General features: G+C 43.3%; 1 protein-coding gene across 1 annotated transcript in view; it reads right to left on the reverse strand.

Annotated features, from left to right (window-relative positions):
- Ptpn13 (protein tyrosine phosphatase non-receptor type 13) overlaps positions 1-16,444 on the reverse strand; it is a 167,167-nt gene extending 150,723 nt beyond the window's left edge. The window contains 1 exon segment of the mRNA XM_076926338.1: positions 16,110-16,444. The gene's annotated coding sequence lies outside the window, so the exon portion shown is untranslated.
- Positions 16,445-16,732: the final 288 nt, after the last annotated feature.

A 16,732-nucleotide genomic window follows, 5' to 3' on the forward strand; every position in this document is an offset into this window, starting at 1 on the left:
TCCTCCAAGCTTCGGACAACCAGGGGAAGGATGCAGAAAGTCACCTCAGGGAGGGACCTAGGTGTAAAGGAGGAAGGTGACAGATTCTCTGTCACTCAGGGAGATACTGAACATCATCTACTCATCAGAGATGCCTACAGGTCAGATGCTACGGAACAAACATCTGCTGCACTCACGTCTGCACAGCTCCTGCCTTCCTGCAGACAACAGCCCGGTTGCCTTATGAGAGAGCCACATGATCGTGTGAATGAGCTGCCTGTGTACACAGTTTCTATGAACGAAAATGAAAGGTAGAAACAGACTGAAGGAAACGGTTAAGAGAGATTAGGGGCAAGAACTCTACCTGCAAACTTCACCTCTCCATCCAATGAGGAGCAAAGAAAGAACCCAAGCTCCTGGAAAGAGCTGACTCGAGAGGAAAGGAAACTCATTTGTAGTACAGTCAGTAACAGCTGCCAGGCAAAGCAAGGGACCATTTCAGTCGCATGAACTGCCCAGTGTGGAACTGGCCGAAGCTAATGGGTGTATCTTACTAAGTTCCAGCCTCCAACCCAGTTAAGAGATGGTTTTCCCTTGAAATACTTAGTATGCAGTATTCATGTGTACAGGCTTGGAACCAGCCTGTGTAGACACACAGGGTGGGGTTTGCCGCTTACTTCTATATTGCTTTGCATAAATTAATAGTGACATCGGAACCGTGTGCCATAAATTGCTCTGAGGGATGAAACTTTTACATTAAGCAGTATATTTCAGAAGCTGATAATATTACCATCAAAGCTTCACCATCAAAGCTTCTTTGAAATGCAGTCAGCCAGCCTCAGGTACTTCTTGTCCATGTAGTAAAAGACTGCCTGAATCATAGGATACATGGGAATCAACTAACCTACTTCACAATTAAAAGGAAACTTCAGGTCAAATATTATAATCTGCTTCTCAATTCAATAGATTCTTCACAATCTAATATTCTCTTACATAATCACTGTTTTGGGTATCTCCCCCACTTTCTAACCTTTTCCGGGAAACTTTTCATTTAAACACAGTTCCTTAGTACCAATTCTTGCTGATCACAAGAATTCACGTAAGAATTGAAAGACTCTTCTATCACTCCTTTCCTGTAAGCACACTATGTTGTTCCTAATTTTTATATCACTATTAAAAAGCGCTGTAAGAAGTGCCTGAACATCTGCCATTTTCACAACTTCTTCATAAGCTTTCATCTTGTTCTTAGCTGTGTCGTCGGCACTCAATGCTGCGACCACACGTGACGTGTTAGTGGGTCAAGACCTTGAAAAGCACACCAACAGAGCACTCTGGTAACAAGTTGTTGAAAGGCTTGTGGAATGTTTTATAAAGGTAGGTTCTAAGTTAGAATGCCCAGATCCCATCCATCTCTGCAAATTGTGACATCACTTTCGGACCCTATTCAGTCACAATGCTCAACTGAAGACACTAATTACATGAGAAGTTATGGTAAAGACACCTGGCTGGGGAATCAGAGAAACCTGGGTTCAAATCCCTGTCGACCAGCAGTGTGACCTGTGGGGGCTAATTAAGTATTTCTGAGTCTATGTTCTCATCTATAAAATAGGAATAATGACCAAAAGCAACTTGGGTGGGGTGGGGCGAGGCTTACAGATTAGTCCGTCATCAGGAGAAGCTGACTCAGGAACTCAAGGAAGAAACCTGAAGGAAGAAACTGAAACAGAGACCATGGCAGACTATGCCTACTGACTTTCTCTCCTCGGCTTGCTCAGCCTGCTTTCTTACACTGCCAATGACCACCTCCTCAGGGGTAGCCCCACCCACAGGCTGAGCCTCCCACATCAATCATTAATCAAGAAAATGCCCCACACACTTCCTTACAGGCAGTCTGATGAAGACACTTTCTCAGTTAAGGTTCCTCTTCCTAGATGACTTTAACCAGGCCAAGAAGCCACCTCACAAGACAGGTACACAAGACAATTAATAGCCTGTGTTCTTTTTTAATATATAGAGATACGTGACTGTCCTCAAAATCCCCCCATGTAACCCAGGTTGGAGATAGCTTCAAATTTGCTGCAATCCTCCTACCTCTGCCCACGTGGGATTACATGCTTAACTCAGATTTTCACAAATGTGCTTGGCTCACATTAACTACCTGTGAGGAGCCGTATTTGCCAAAAGATGGCGCAGGCTTCTGCTTCCTGGTTCTTCACGGAAGCTTTACTTGAGAATGCGCCTGCGCATGGCGCGAAAACAGAGTATGACAATTGGATGAAAGATTTGAGCCAATGAGGGATCTGCACGTCTCACAAAGCTCTATTTAAGCAGCGGGCTTTCTGAGCTAGGGGTCCTTCCTCCACCTCACTATTAAGAGAGCTGTTTAATAAATGCTGTCAGAAGAATCCTGAAGTGTGGCGTGCTCCTTATCGGCGAGGCTGCGCGCTACAACTACCCATAGTTTATCATAATCTTATTGTAACTTTTTCTGTGTCCGTTTCAACACCAGTAGTTTCAAAGGCAATAGACGTCCATTTATGATGTGTGTGTATGTTCATACTAGCTTAACATATAGATTACGGTGATAGCAAATCATATTTATAGATTTGTTACATCTCAAGGAGAGCTTTCAATATACTAAAGTCAATGGTAATAATATATGTAGCCTGTAACAGTATTTAATGTCCAGTGTTTATAACAATTGTGATTGGTGACTTTGTTTAATGGGACAGCTTACGGAAGAGACAGAACTCAGAGTGTCATATTTTTTATGCCTCACTAATATGCATTAAGGCTTCTATTCCTACCACTGCAAAACAAATCTTTTAAAAAAATCTTAAATAAATCATATAGATAAGTTTTATTCCTTGTGGCATATAGCATGGTAAATGTTTTTCTTGTGACAGAATAAAAAGATTCTTGCTTATTACCCTCTGAGTTGTAAATGTGGCTGCTGCACAGGACAGGTAAACTGAGCTGATCCCTGAAACTCACATAAAAGTAAAGGATTGAACTCCACAGTTATCCTCTGACCTCTACCTGTAGGTAGTAGCATACAAGCCCCTTTTACCAATAATAATAAATGAATTTTTTTCAAAAGAATCCATGGTTACATTTTTTTTCACATAGTTATGAAGTAACATTTTTAAGTAAGTGAACCAAGAGCCCATTAATTTAGGTATAATAAAGACTCACTTTCTTCTCTCTGGAGTCTTTCTTAGAAACACTTTCTTGGACATTCCTTGAGTTGGAAAAATGGCAAGTGGTAAAGGCACTTCCCACCAAGCCCGATGACCTGCATTCAATCACTGGGTCCCATACAAATGGAAGGATAGAACCAACTTTCACAATTGACCTCCACAAATGGGCCATAAGGTGCAGGACCATGCATGCACACACTAAATTAATAAATGTACATTTTCAAAACCGTAAACAGCTTTGTTTAAAACTCAGAGCGACGGAAATGCACTAGAACACTATTAGATACATCTTACTAATCCAGGCAAGTACGGAGACCTGTCGTGACTTGGCTAGTTAGGGTGATATTGTTGAATCTTCTATCACATCCGCAGTTACCAGACTGCCATAAGCAATCAATTTAGTATTGGTAGATAGTGAAGGAATTTCGTGTGTTCTTGAAAATGAGAAGTGTAGATCAAGGGCCTGTGAGAGGACTCAATATAAAGGTGCTTGCTGCTAAGCCTCACAACCTGGGTTCAATCCCCAGAACATGGATAAAGAACCAATTCCATAAAGTTGTCCTCTGACTTCCACACACGTGTGCTACGTCACGCACATGAAAATACACACATACTCATACACACAATCACAATAAATTTAAAAGCTTTTTAAAAATAAACAAGTGTTTATTGAATCAAATTGGATGATATAACAGATAAAATATTTATCTGGAATTAGATTGAAAGTTAGGATTCACTTCAAAACTTTCAGAAGACACCCGCCAAGGACAATGTTAATCTCTGAGAGCACAGAAAACTCTTTTGTAGTCAAAACAATTTTCAGAAAGCATTACCAATTGTTTTTAAGATTTGAATCCTAGTGATTATCATCAACAAATAAGAACCCAGGCTGACAGTACAACCGCTCTCACGGCAAATTAACCCCAGCTATGATAGCAGGGTCCTGGACGACAGAAAGGGGTCTGTCTTCATTTAAACTGTTTCTGAATTCACAGCCTGTCTGGCTCATTTGAAACACAAGCTCCAGGCCTAGATTAAGTGAATTATGTGGCAGTTTATCACAAAGTATTTTCAACGAAGCAAATACCTCACACATTTTTTCAAGAGTCAAGATCCTCTGCCAGTCTTTTCTGACGACTGGCAGACAGAAGAACGAGATAAGTAAATTTAATTCAGTCAATGGCTGGCTTACTGTGTAAATTTACCAAGTGCTGGATAAAGCACTTTCCACTTTGCTCAAAACACCTATGCAGGCTTCCCTTCATTTCACAGGGGAAAGCTGTCCTGATTACAGGAATACCTTCACCTAAATCTCACTCCTTTCCTTCCAGACAGAGCCTGAGAGGAGGGGGTAAGGGGGGGGGGACGGGACAGGAGCCTTTCTTACTCTTTCTGCTCCTTGCAATCTCTGAATCAGTTCCTCTAGCACTTCCTTGATAAGAAGGAATACTGTTCTTATCTTCTGTAACCTTCCAGATCATTCATCTCTCCTCAGGGCTCTCAGCACACACTCCCCTTTTACAGCTTCCTCCCTTCCTCCCTCTTCTGCTGCAGCCCATCAGCACCGGGATGAGACTCTGCCAGTCCTTTGTGTCCACTCCGACCTCACTGGCAGCCCGGCTGGAGAAATCACTGCCCCACCCGACTCCCCAAGGCACTGGCATTAGGCTTCCCTGGTCTTTGACAGAGGGTCTGGCCTTTTCAGTTCTCTCCCTTTCTCCACTTTCTCAAGCTCCCCCCCCCCCAGCACTTCCGGTCTGACACTTCCTTTCTCCCACATTCTCTTGCTTTGCTCTAGGACACAGCAAGCTCGCTCCCAGACAGCTAACGGTGTTTTCAAGGGCCAGCTCCACAAGCTCCACTTCCCACGTGAGTCCTCTCTTCTCATCAGCCCACGCTTTATTTGTGAGAACTTTTATTGTGCTTACTATTGCACAATAAACAATGGTTTCCTATCTTTTCTTTGCAAAAAAACCAAAAAAACTACACTTGAGTTTTGAGGATTGAAGCCACCTTTTTTCTTTTCCCTCATATTCTCCTCTCTCCTTCCTTCTCTCCCACCCTCTCTCTCTCTCTCTCTCTCTCTCTCTCTCTCTCTCTCTCTCTCTCTCTCCCCCACCCCCAGTATTTCTAAAATTAAAGTAATCCTAAACACAAAGTGGCCAATGAAAGCCTTCAGTCTTGTAAACTGATTACATAAGGGACAAAATAATTTACAGAAACATTTACAACTGTTGCTGACTTCACTACAGCCGGATAATACTGCGAGCGGTTTTCTCCTGCTTCAAGGCCTTATGTCACATTTTCAAAGGTTTACACACCTTGTCTCCTTTTTAATCCTGAAGTAACTTAGGTACAACAGGTACGCAGCAAAGAACTTCACAGGAAAAAACCAATCTGATAGCAAAAGCACAGGCAGGCCTCCTCAAAACAAAGTAAACCAGATCTAAACCTTGAGTGATGAAGAGATAACCCAGCTCTGGCTCAACTTTACGGCCATGTTCCCTGGGCTCCCATTTCCTCAGGCATACAGAAGAATGAAATGAGAGCAAAGATGTCTTAAAAACTCAACCTGTAGGCTTGGCCAACCGTTTATAAATTGGTCATTCACAAATAAAGCTTAAAGAACTTTATCAAGTAGATATTATGTTTTCTACTCTACAAAACAAACTCAGAAGCAATTAGCCAACATCGCTCAACTAAAAGAGCTAAAGCTCAAACTGAGAACCACCTAAACTCAAGAATGTAAAGTCTGTGCTCTGCTGGGCTTCCTAACTTACCTCCGACTGTGAATAAGCAAAGGATGACACTCCAGACTCCATTTCCACAAGAACTAAACATTTATGAATGGCTACAAATAGATGCTAACATTAAAATGTTAGTACTAACTTATCTTAGTGGGTCAGGCGTAGGCTGAGCACTGACTGATCAGCTGCATGAATGAATGACACATTTCCAAGAATGAAATACCAAATAATGCAAAAGACAAAGGTACCAAGTGGCCTTGCAGCTCAAAGGCCTTCCCCCACCTCACCCCCACAATTCCTGTGTGGTCCTACAAATGTAATCCTAGCTCTGGTGAGATAACAAAGATCAAAGAATTCAAGGCAAGCCTGGGCTACAAGATGATGTTTCTCAAAAACAAAACACACACACACACACACACAAACATACAGGATGCTGAGTGCAGAGGGAAAAGTAACTGGATTTCCAATATCTACTATAATTTGTTTCAGGACAAGCAAATGTTTACCAAAACAAACAAACAAACCCTACAGCTTTCAGTTTCGCTAACAAGTAGGAGTTGCCAAAAGAAATGGAAGTCACTGGATGAGAAAGGGCATACTATGTAAGATTTCCCTCTTCATCCGAACCATATCTGCCCGTGAGGTTAACATTTCCAATAGCATGCTGGCAGCCATTTTGCAACCACGAAGCCATTTTGAAGATGAAAGCTACACAGTACAGAAATGAAGAAGGAAAGCAGATGTCTGGAGAGTCTATGACATATTCAGAAGCTGCCAAACCAGCTCCAAAGGATTATGCCCAGATTCTGTGATTAATAAAGAAAAATCCCAGCCTACCAAAGCTCATTATTATTACATTAGGCTTCCTGCATTAGGTACCCAGTGCAGTTTCTCACTGCCGTATGAAACAGCACAAGTAGTTCACTGAAAAGGATCTTAAGAAGAGTGAGTGCAGTGAGTACCTGGAGCAGTAAGAGCACGCTTGTGTATCAGCAGTGACGGGCAGGGTACCAAACAGGAACAGTGGTCTATGAGTGAGGGACCACTTAACAGCTGGAGCACTGTGAGAACACTGCATAGCTAGCCCAAGTCTACCTTACATCGCACAGCGACTGCTCTAGAGAACCCTGAGCTACGCATCCACAGCAATACTGTCTAGCACCCACTTAGGCAGAAGGACTGTGCCCCATTCCAATGTAATCTCTCTGAATTACACCTGAACTGTGTCTTACTTAGCTCTTAAAATTCCTTTGAAGTAGGAGGTTTGGTGTGCTCAAGTAAACCTCAAGAAAGACTTACAGGAAATGTTATTTAGTAGTTGTATACTGAGACATATTATATAACAACATTAAAATATTTTGTTTAAAAGTTTAAGTGGCTAGGCGTGGTAGCACACAGGCATTTACATTTAAGCATTCTGAAGGCAGCGGTAGGATGGTCTTAGTGAGTTCAAGGCCAGCCTGCTCTTCTATAGGACCTACAGAGGTCATAGTCTCAAAAAAAAAAAAAAAAAAAAAATCAAGTAAATTCCCACTTGTACCTTAATACTGCGGATCTATTCGAAATCCCTGGGTGGACATTTGCTTACTGTGACTCCAGGAATTCTGTGCTATAAACATAAACATAGGAGAATACACTGGCCTGACTTACAACTGGCATTACTGAGAACTGTGTGGTAACACCTATCACTCACTTTTACATAGGACACCCACTTAGCCAGGCTGAACACGTCACAGTGTTCACAGAACAAAACACAGTGTGGTTTGTTCCACTTAGATCTGAATCCCCGAACTAAGGTCTCCTTTACAGTTACTGAATTGCTTTGTTAATTTTTTTTTTAAAGATTTAAAAAGGCTGCTATTTCCAACCTATTAGATGAATTACAGAAAAGGGATTTTTTTAAGGCTTTGATAAATTTTTATGGCCTGAGAAAACAAATATATTACACATGAATTCTTACTGTAAACTCATTCTCAAGCTACACATAAAAAGCAGTGTAAAAATAAAACAGGCTGTGTGAGAACTGAGTTTGATCAATACTGTCTTCAAAAGAGTCCATAATTACAATCAGCTCACACATCAGGAATGTGAAAAATACCGAGAGGATCATGGGTTACTCCAAGCTGAAATGCTTCTTACAAGTTACTAATTATTCTCTTCCTTTAAAAGCTGGATTACACTGGATTGTTCAGGTAAATGTTTTAAACACTACTTACTTCAGTGGATAGCTGAACTATCTCCAAATTATACTTCTCTAGAGGGGAAGCAACACAGTAACAAACTGAACTATGCTTCTTTAAAAAGTTCTCTTATTTTACATAATCCCCATATCTTTTTTTTTTTCAACAAAATACAAAGCAAAATGCAACTTTAAGTGCCTTTGCTATAATGTCATGTGCACAACTGTTCTAACCTAGTTCAGTAAGAATGATTCTTTTTTATTCAATGAATATAGTACCTGTGGCGGTATACACTGTAGCCCCATCACCGAGGCAGGTGGACCATGAGTTGAAGGTTAATTAAGGATATATACTGAATTTGTAGCCATTGTGGGCTACACTGTAAACAAAACTACAGTTATCTGTGGTACCCAACATTCTGTATCACCTGTGGAGCAGTAAAGAGTAAAAAAAGAATGACCTACCAAGACAGTTGAGTTTTAGTTTATTTTCATTTATACTAAGATCACATTAAAACAATGAAAGCTTGACCAAGGCCATCCTTCTAGGTGATCCAAGTGTATGTGCAGGAGGGTGAATGACACTGCTTCCTTCAGCTGGGCATCAGCAAGGGACCCGTGACAGTCGCCATTAAACTCCAAGGTTTGGTGTCAGCTTCTAACTTCCTAAAATCCTTTGGGAATCTTTTTTTCTCTAAAGGGAAGGATTTGGGGGCAGGGCACAAAGTCACTCTTCAATCTGTGAACCTGTGTGCTCATGTTAATACCAAGTAAGAGTTTCCTTTTGAAAATCTGATCATGTCATCTGATCACTAAGATTCTTCCTGGGCATAATTAGAGAAAAGAAGAGAGAGAGAGAGAGAGAGAGAGAGAGAGAGAGAGAGAGAGAGAGAGAGAGAGAGAGAGAAAGAAATTCCTTCAAAAGGAAAATCTCTAAACTTGTTCCCAAGGCTGGAGGCAGAATGACGACTGTTTCTATTTTTGGTGTTTGGGAGACTGCATTCCCACATGTGAAGCTTAGCATCTGAGGGGAGTTAAGCTATTCAGCTGGATTTAGAGCACTCAGAAAACCATGATAGAACTAGGTACAATGGAAAGAGGTAATGCTGATGTCCAACATGTGTTGTGGAGAGTTGCCTTTAGGGAGAGTTACAGTAGTCGTAAGTAAGATAAGGGGAAAGAGAAAATGCTTCGGGAAGAGTCAAGCAGAGAAACTAAAGGATTGGGAGGGTTAATCAAAACAAAGGGATATGAAAAACCATTCAGTAACCTGCTGTCTGGAAACCCAATTTAGAAACATAGACAGTTTGAAGGCAACAGAAAGAATAGTCAACGCTAGTTCTAGGTAACGAGTCCTAAAACTACCCACTGCCAAACGTAGGATACCTCAATGGGTCCCAAGGGCTCCCAAAAGCAATACAGATTCTTGCCATTCCTCTTGGTTACTGTGCTGGTTAATTTTTGTCAATTTAGCCCAAGTTGGAGTCACCTGGGAAGAAGAGTACATCTTGATTAAGGATCTGACCTGTGGGGATGTCTTGGGCATTTCTTCATTAATAATTCTGTAGGAGGGCCCACTGGGGGTGGTACAACCCTGGGCAGGTGGCCGAGTTGCATTAAAAAGCTGCTGAACAAGCAAGTAAGTAGCATTCTTTTGTGGCCTCTCTTCAGTCCTGCCTCGACTTCCCTCAATGATGAACTATGAAAGTGTAAGTCAAATAAACCCTTTCCTCTAGTGTGGTTTTTTTGGTCAGTGTGTTATACCACAGCAAGAAAGAGCTCACTAGAAAAGTTACTCACCAGAACTAGTTCATAAGAACCTATGGATGAGACGGGCACACACCTTGGATGTAAGATACAGAGACATCAAACTGGAACTGAGCTAACAGCTTTCTCCCTACAATTGGTTTTCATAGAGCTGCATGGTGTTGTATAGGCTACTGGAGAGTAAGAGCATCAGTGGTCATATCCAGCAGGAACCTGAGGCAGTACAATAACAGCCTGGTAGGTACCAAACAAGATATACCCATTGAAGCAATAGTGGTATAGTTATTACAGGGTAGGCGACTGCTTAATGTCTATACTAGAGGTCTGTTCGACAAGAGGGAATCATGCCCTAGTAAAATAAATATAAATATATATATATGTATGTATTATATATAATATATATATATGTATATATGTATATATGTATATATAATATATATATACACACACACATACATGCCTAGTCCAAAACCAATGCCTGGATGAGAACCTCATACTGATGCTTGGTTAACACCTTCAAATCACATTTGAAATATTAATGCTTATACCTACAAAGGTTATTTAGCCTTAATCAGAGAAAGGTCCTGCATCAGTGACTTTTCTATTGCTTTGACAAAACACTGTGGAGGGTGCAGCTACTTAAGAAAGAGTTTATTTTAGCTTACCATTGCAGAAAGAGAGGGAGTCCATCACGCCAAAGGCAGGAGGCACAGTGGCTGGAGCAGCAAGCTGAGGGTTCACATCCTGAATCATAAGCAGGAAGCAGAGGGAAAGCACATGACTTTGAAACCTCAGCCCAGGGACATGCTTCCTCCAGCAAGGTCACACTTCCTATACCTACCCAAAACAAACAGCACCACCAAACAGAATCACACCTCCTATACTTACCCAAACACCACCAAACAGAAAGCTCATATTCAAACATCTGAGCATACAAGGACATTCTCACTCAGATGTCATTTTTTTTCTTGCGATGAAAAGAAATGCAGAAGCCTCTGGATGCATAAGATGCTGATGATAAAGGCACTTTGAGGACTCAGCCTAAAGAGTTACACAGCCCTTCTAGGGCTCAATGAACATTGCAGAATAGGGGACAAAGAATGTGAAATCTAGAAGATAAGGAGAGGTAATACACAGTGCTGTTTTCTAAGCATGACATGGCAGCTACACCTACCGACACAGGGCCTATACAAACTGCATCCACCAACAGTCAGTGGTGAGTGAGGAAGGAGTATTACAGGCCTGTTGTTTACTGTGGAACTATTAGGCATGGTTCTCCAGAGGAACAGAACTTACAGATGGGAAATATATACATATACACATACCTACATATACATGTATGTATATATATGTATGCATGTGTGTGTTTATATATACATATATGTAGATAGATAGATAGATAGATAGATAGATAGATAGATAGATAAAGGATTTATTAGAATGGCTTATAAGCTATGGTCCAGTTAATCCAACAGTGGTGTCTACCTACGATGGTCTCAGAATCCAGAAGTTCTTCAGTCTATGGGGTTGAATGTCTCAGCTGGTCTTCAGTATACAACAGCCTAAAGAAGTAGGTTCTGATGCTAGTGAAGGAATGGACTTGCCATTGAGTGGGACAGCAAGCAGGCAAAGAGGAAAAACTTTCTTTTCCCTGTGTCCTTGATTGACATGTACTGTCAGCAGAACATGTGACCCAGATGAAAGGTGGATCTTCTCACCTCAAAGATCTGGATTAGAAGGGGGTCTTCCCACTTAAAATGACTTAATTAAGGGGGAAAAAAAATCCCTTAAAGGTATGCCCAGCCGTTTGGGTTTTAGTTAGCTCCAGTCAAGTTGAAGCATGTGGGGAGCAGGGAAGGCACAGCGGTGAAGGCATAGCCACTGTGAGCACGGCAGGCTTCAGTGGACAGCTAAAAACCTGTCATCACATGATTAGCCCTGCTTAAACTCTGTGAGATACAAAACAAAAAGTCACAAAGATGCAAAGAGGTTAGGAAGGAAAAAGGGACTGGCAGGGGGATAAGACATGAGTGAATCATAACTGGAATGTATTATATACACTAGTGGAATCATCAAGAACAGGATGTTTTAATAAAACGACAATTCCCAACCCCCTAAAAATGGCATTTATCCTCTTTGGAAAGGAACCATCTTGGAGGGCTAGAGAGGTGGCTCAGTGGTTACAGCATTGCTTGCTCTTGCTGAGGAGCCAGGTTTGGATCTCAGCACTCAACACAGAAGTTCACAAGTGCCTGGAATCCCGGTTTCATGGTCTCCAGGGTCTCCATCTGGACTCCATGGACCAGACACAGACATGGTATACATACATCATGCAGGCAAAATACTCATACACACAGATAAAATAAATGTTAAGAAACAGCGTTTCAAAGCTGGTGATGGTGTCAGTGGTAACATGCTTCCTGACGTGAGCAAGCCTACCCCCATGCTGAGAAGACAGTAAATAGCACTTAGCTTAAATGATAAATCTGAGGAATCAAGACTCGGAGGCAACATATGCACATGTAGGTGCTCTCGTGGACAAACATACATATACACAAAGAAGACTATGGCACTAAAATCCTGCTGTCTTCATGAGAATCAGATTTTCTATATCGTGTAGAAGAGGCCAGAGCACTGGCTCCCAAGGTATTGGTGAGGTATAATGAGGTGCCTGAACCTTACTCTAAGGACTGTTTCTTTATTATGGGCTAATGTCTGAACATACAAAGTATTAAAATCTAAGTGACTCTAAGGTACGGCACAGATGGGTACCAGTAAGCTAGAAATGAAACATAGGTGCTCATGAGGTAGACATTGTGGCCTTTTGACAACCCAGATTCAAGTAAAAGCAAGACAAACAAAACCCTGATGCTAAATGACTTAGAATCTAGACCACGGCTCTAGACATTCAGAGACGACCTGAGGAGACAGTCACAGCTTCTCAAGTTAGGAACACTATTTCATTCTGTAAGAGGGTAGCAAGGAAGCAAACCTTGGTTAGCAAGGAGGCTAACCAAGACTATGTCAACTCACACTTAAATTAATCGTGTCTGCACACACTTAATTTCATCTCTAAACAAAGCTGATGGTAGACACTTAAGTTATTGCCAGCTGACGGATGTAAACTTCAGAGGTCACTAGGATTTGGAGACTTCTGCCAGCCAGCTAGGCACTACAGACTCCTCAGCATGGCTCTGCGCCAGCTGCTTGAAACAAACAAGTTTCTTTGGTCAAGTATTTAAATAAGTAACTGATGAGCTCCTGTTTGTCAGAGAGCAAACTAAGAAGGAAACGCATTAAGTCTAAGGGCCACATCTACGTGGTATGGCTTATAAGGTATGGCTTAGGAGTTACTATTCTGTTTTTGTTGGATTTTGTAAATAACTAAACAATTGGTTTCCTACTGCTTCACAAGCTATTAAAGATGGCCAAGCATTCAGGAATGGGGGTGGGCAGAAGAGAGAAGCTGCTCACTACACCAGAATAGAAAGATGGAGAGCAGGCGTGGTGATGCGAACCTTTAATGCCAGCTCTCAGGAGACAGTGGCTGGCAAAAGCTGTCAATTCCAGGCTGGCCTGATCTACCTAGTAAGTCTCAGAACAGCAGGGGCTCTGCAGAGAACCTGTCTCAAACAAAACAAGCAGAGGATATTTTTTTAAAAAAAACAAAAACAACAACAACAACAAAAAAAAAAACATTTACTTCTCTCTAGTGTCAAAAATTATTTTAAGGCCTCCATTCCCAATGTAGGTTGCACACACTTCTTATAATACACAAAACATGTAACTTTAATTTAGCTCATTAAAATCAGATATCCCCCCTCCAAAAAAGCAGATATCCACTTTCTTATGAAAATTATCTTTTAAAAATACAGTTCCTGTGTGCAAGACCCACTTGAAGTTTTAAATGGAAAAAGACTTGCAGGAAAGGAGGGCTGGGGTGGGGAAGAACCCAGAGCTGAGTTGCAAATATTCCACCTTTCCCAGTACAGAAGAGCTTTCTACCCTAAGCTGCAGCATTTTTCCTCCTTTCCCAGGCTCCTGCCTTTTAAAGTGACAGGAGCTCAAAGCAGTCACCCGGTTCCATCAGAGGACTGATAACAATACTTTCGGCTCACTATTCTAAAGAGAGGTACAGACTTCCCAAAACACATTCCAAAATAACAGCTGACAAATGTACTGGCTTGCAGTATGATTGTGTTTCACTTCGATTTTAAATATGATTAATTATCATTTGATTACACTATAAAAGTATTTCATATCTTTTTTTTTTAATGGCAGAAAGAAATGGGGGAAGAAAAAAAAGAGGAAAAAGAAGTTCAAGTTTCCCCAGATCCTCCCTTTTCTACATTAGCTTTGGGACTAAGCAGGAAGATAAGATGTAAAAGCAGCCAGCGATTGAAGTACGAAACAGGCTCACTCGCCCAGTTCTTAATCTGTTAAAGGTGAAACATAGCTAGACTCATTCCTCTTAAATAAAAGATAAGCTCAGTGAGATAAAGACCTAGGGGCGGGTATGGAGCTCTGTCGTGGGAGCACCCTCCTAGCCTATGCAAGGGCCTGGGTTCTCCCCACCCCCACCCCAACCCTTTCCCGCCCCCACGTGAACGCCTATTAAATACCCCCAAAACAAATGGCTAGCCAATTCTCCGGGTGAAATCCTGCATTTAAGAGGCATCTCTAAAAACAAACAAAAAGAAGATAAAACAAGTTTTACAACTTTTGACACCCAACTGTGGTATTCAAATCTGCCCTTCAAACTGACCCTGGTGTGTGTGTGTGTGTGTGTGTGTGTGTGTGTGTGTGTGTTTACAAGCAACATGAAAACTCCTGTTTATTTTTGGATGTTGATAATCATCCTCAAAAGGTGGGGGAGGGGCTTGGATACCTAGGAGGGGCTAGGAAAGTGTTGGTGGGACAATGTAAATCCAAAAATAAATCTATGTAATGGTAAAAAGGGGCCATGGTTCTCTAACGTTGAAAATGAAAGACACCATAAAGTGTACCCTTCTTCTTAATGACGCCTTAATAGTTTCTACCTTTAAATTCGAATAGCCTTCTCCCTTCTCCCCACAGGTACTTGCAGGAAACCTGGAGAACACCAAATTTAGGACATGATGTTCCAAGAAAACACTGCAGAGCACATGTGGCACTGGGTGATATGGTACTTATCTACCAATTTATGAATTTATTGAACCACTATCTTCACGAACTTAGTAAAAAAACAAAAAATGCATGTGAAAAAAATAATTTGTACCTCGTCACCACTACTGGCAGCCAATGAGAATGAAGCAGGTTTTCACCCCGACCCTGCCAACCCAGTTCAAGAATTTGGGAATATACCAACGCCTATTTCATAATACAGGTACTTTTTTCTTCCCGTCTTTTAATAAGCTCTCTAGATAGAACTTTTTAAATCTTCCTAATTAGTTAGCAGCGTCCTTCAACCCACAGATCAGGTGTCCCACATTTTCTGCAGGTCCCGCCTTGAAAACAAACCCGATTGCCCCATTTTCGGAGAGGTAAACTCAGCTCCAGGCAGCTACCTATGAAGTCACCGCGTTTGTTATTTCAAAGATGCAATTAAGCGAAAATGACAGAAGGTTGTCGAAAAGATTAGTCGCAAATACGGGGAGGTGTCGACGTTACACAGGTAAGGCCAAAGAAACCAGCACTGCGGTAACTCGCTCCTGTGTCTCCCCATCCTCGCTTCTCCAATACACAACAGACGAAAATTAAATTTTCAAAGTTCCTTGACTTTAGCTTAACTTTTAACTTTGCAACTCTCCGCGCTCACGTTATCGAGCAAAGTGGAGAAAGGAAGGCTGGCCTGGAGCGAAGAGAAGCAAACTACTAAAAAGACTTGTCCCCGTCTCTACCCCCTTCTCCCAGCCCTTACACAGACACATTCTTCTGGGCGGCTTCTAACCACACCATGTCCACAATCATTTACAGAAATTAGAAACAGACTCCGGGAGCCCTTCCGACCGCGCGCTCGGCGCAGGGTTGTCCGCACCAGCTCCACGGGGCAGTGTCATTCACTGTGACCCACAGCCCGTCTCTCCCACTCGGGGGTCTCAGCCAGGGTGAGATTGCATGCAGCTCGGGCCTCCCCCAAACCACCCCCCCCCGCCTCAGCGCAGCAGGGATGCCACCACCCGAACCGAGGGCAGCCGAGGGAACGTCCGGGAGGCCCGCACATCCCACCGCCCGGGCCGGGCCACGCGTGCTTCTTACCGGCGCGTGGAGAGCCCCGGTGCGGCGACTGGAGCGCAGGGCGCGGGCGCCGAGAGCCGCCGCCTCTTCTTCCCGGAGCTGCTTCGGGCGTGCGCGGAGAGGGTCGGCGGCGACAGAAGCAGCATCGCCGGGCGGCGACCCCCGCCGAGCTCCCGCCCGCCAGCCGCGACTTCGCAGCGCCTCAACGACGGCCGCCCCCGCGCGGCGCTGCGCAGGAGGCTGAGGCGGACCGGAGAGCCGGGGAGCGCTGCTCGGCAGCGGCGCGGAAACCTCCGGGAACTGTGACCATGGTGTGTCACCCTCGCCGCGGCGCACCCGGCCGAGCTCCTCGCGGCGCGCAGCTCCTCCTCGGCCCGACGCGCCGGTCCCGCCCCTTGCCCTGTCACTCAACCTCGCCCGCGCGCGGACAGGACCGCGGGTCCGGGACCCTGCGCTCCGTTCCTCCCCATTGGTCCGCCTAGAGCCCCGCCCTGCCTCCTCCCTAGGGACTGAATCTCTCGGGAGACCTGCGCCCCGGTTGCCATGACAACCGGTGCCTAGGGCCCCGGCTCCTCACTCTTCTTTTGGCTTAGCCTGGCGCTCGGGTCCATGGCGCCGCGGCCGGGTTCTGCTGTGTGCACTCT

The sequence above is a fragment of the Arvicanthis niloticus genome, chromosome 27 (assembly GCF_011762505.2).
Source record: "Arvicanthis niloticus isolate mArvNil1 chromosome 27, mArvNil1.pat.X, whole genome shotgun sequence".
Taxonomy (NCBI): Eukaryota; Metazoa; Chordata; class Mammalia; order Rodentia; family Muridae; genus Arvicanthis; species Arvicanthis niloticus.